Here is a 3,027-nt window from a genome sequence, read left to right on the forward strand (position 1 = left end):
CAACTGGTTGGGCCTCAAGCTCCTGAAAGCAAGTTGCTCTGAGGTGTTCACCAGGACAGCTTTTTATACTGCTGGGGGCAGCACAGGTGCCAGCCCACAGGTCAGCCTCAGCCTTCAGCACCCCCTTGATGCACATCCAGGAGGAGCTGGGCAGGGTTAGTTTGCCCCAAGTGGCACAACATGCCCTACACTCAAGTACATGTTCAGGCATGTGTTCTAAGGCACACATCCCCAGCACAGAAAGGACATTGGGATTACAGTGGACCCTAAGCTGAATATGAGTCAGTGTGTTCTTGTTTAAAAAAAAGCCAATGGCATACTAGTTTGTATTAACTGAAATGTTACTTGTAAATCAAGGGAATTATTTTTCACTCTATTTGCCACTGATGTGGCCTCACTTGGAGTACCATATTTAGTTTTGGGCCCCACACTTCAAGAAGGAGATGGACAGATTGAAAAGAGTTTGGTGCAGAGCAACAAAAATGAATAATGGTTTGGGAAGCAAGATTTATAAGGAAAGGCTGAAAGAACTAGAAGTTATTTAGTCTGGCAAAGAGAAGATTGAGGGGGGATTTGATAACAATTTTCAAATATCTGAAAGGCAATTACAGATAACATGGATATGTACTTTTCTTTGTGGCTACGAACAATGGCTTCAGTTTGTAGCAGGGGAAATTTAGGTTGAAGATTAGGAGGAACTTTCTGACTATGAGAATGGTCAAGCATTGGAACAAGTTACCTAGAGAAATCATGGAATCTCCATCACTGGAAATTTTCAAGAGCAGGGTGGAGTGACATTTGGCTGGGATGATTTAGTCAGGGATGATCCTGCCTTGAGCAGGGGGTTGGACTACTGGGTCTCTTTCAGGCCTCTTTTCCTGTGATCCTATTGTTAGAACACAGGCAGGATAGATTGCTTAGGGAAGTTGTGGGATCCCTATCATTGGAGGTTCTCAAGAAGAAGCTGGACAAGCATGGGTCAGGGATGATTTAGGAGTAGCAATGTCTGGTGTGTGCTGTGAGGAACAACAGTTGGAAGCCTAGAAAAACTCCACACATGTATTGCTCAGAGATCATGAGAAAAGCTCTGTACCTCAGAGCAGGTGAAAATAGGGGAAAGTGATGCTCAGGAGTAGGAGAATGAATTAGGGCTCCACAACCAGATATTTAAGAAGATTAAGTGACCTGAGTGGGAATAGAATAGTAGCAAGGGTTCTCCTCTCAAGTGTGATGCATGGTGTTGTGGTTGTGGACCCTAGTTTGTGGAGCAGAGGGGAGTGTATCTGGTTATCCCACTTTTCTTTTGGGCTGGGAAGGAAATTTTTCCCTCCTATTGGTAAATGTGTCATGTTTTTTTCACCTTAGAAGCATTAGGTATTGACTGCATGCTGATACTCATGTTGGACTTAACCCAGAGGATTCTGGCTAGAGAGTTTTGCTCTGCCACTCAGTGTGAGACCAATTGCCACGTTTGGGATTGTAATGAATTTTACCCGATGGTCAGATTGGCAGGGACCGTGTGTGAGTTCTAGCCTTCCTCTAGGGGCAGTGTGGGGGAGGAAGGTGGTACTTTTTATTGGATCTCTTGAGCATCATTTAACAACTGCTTCCTGCCCTTGCAATGCCTGGACACTGACATGCCTTCATTCCCCTGCTCTACCAGTGGTGAGGTAGGGTGTTTTTGATGTCCTTCATTGTTGTGTCTGGTAATTATGCAAGAGGGTTGAGCACTGGCTAGCAGGGGTGACGTGTACGGGGTGCATGCAGGTGCATGTGCACCCCCTGAGCGTGGTGGTGCACCGCCTGCAAAAAGGCTGGTGGCGGCTGCAGGCAGCCCATGGTTCCCACTGGCCGCTGCTGCTGCTGCTGGCGGCAGCTGTGGGTGGTTGCCTCCCCTTGGTCAGCACTCACCCCCCTGCTGTCGACAGCGCTGGCAGCGGCTGCAGGAGCTCCCCTGCTTATCGGTGCCGGGCTCTTGCAGCTGATTCACTCCTGCCACCGCTGTGCCCCCCCAACCACTGGGGGCACGTGCTGTTCATGCCGGCTAGTCAGAGAAGAGGAACTAGCTCTTTTTTCCAGCTTGGTTTGTTTACAATTGCATCAATGAGAATTCTTAACAGCTTGTAAAGTTCAAACCTTCTAAGGTTCCTCAGATCTGCCAGTTTCACCATTATTTTTCCAGAAATGGGTTCAGCGAGCCATAAGTGCTGGACTTCTTTTATGCTTATCACCCTTTTTGGTCCCTGAAAAAGGTTATATTCCAGAGGGGCAGACTCCAGGCCTGCCTGTTATCTAAGCAGCATCAGCAAGAACAGAGATAAGGTAATAAAGAAATATTTGAGACCAATATTTTGTTACCTTTTGAGCTCCTGCTCTGAGACGCACCTTCAAAACATATCACTGATTATTTTGCAATTGCTGTTTTAGCTTCTGCAGAAGACATGATACATTCCAGGGTTGAAAACAGGAGGTCAATGCCCTACACTTCATTGATCACCCATTTATAGAATCATAGAAAATTAGGGTTAGAAGGGATCTCAGGAGGTCATCTAGTACAGGCTTGTCCAACATAGGGCCCGCGGGCTGCCATGTGGCCCAAAAGCCATTTTCTGAGGCCCAAGGTGCTGCGACGGGAAATGAAAGTAAACACTGTTTACTTTCATTCCCACCCTTTGTCCCTCCCGCAGCCCCTCAGTAGATTCCTAATGGCTGCTGAAGGGCTGGGGAAGGGACAAGGTTCCCACACACACCGCGTCAGCTTGACATTGCCGACGTGGTGTGTGTAGGAAGACGAGTAGCCGTGTGCCACTTGGGATGGGATGAGCCCAGCTGGAGCAGCAGGGGCTCAGCTGCACTTTCCCCCTACCTGTGCTGGTCAATCCTGAGCAGCACATGGCTTTGCCGCCACTTCTGCTGGCTGGTGCCGACCCAGGTGGGTATATCCCATCTGGAGAAGCATGCAGCTGAAGCTGGATTCCCACGTGCTGCTGGGGATGGGAGGAGCCTGGCCGGGTCGGCACTGGACAA

This window comes from Alligator sinensis, unplaced genomic scaffold (assembly GCF_000455745.1).
Source record: "Alligator sinensis unplaced genomic scaffold, ASM45574v1 scaffold629_1, whole genome shotgun sequence".
In the NCBI taxonomy this organism is placed as follows: Eukaryota; Metazoa; Chordata; order Crocodylia; family Alligatoridae; genus Alligator; species Alligator sinensis.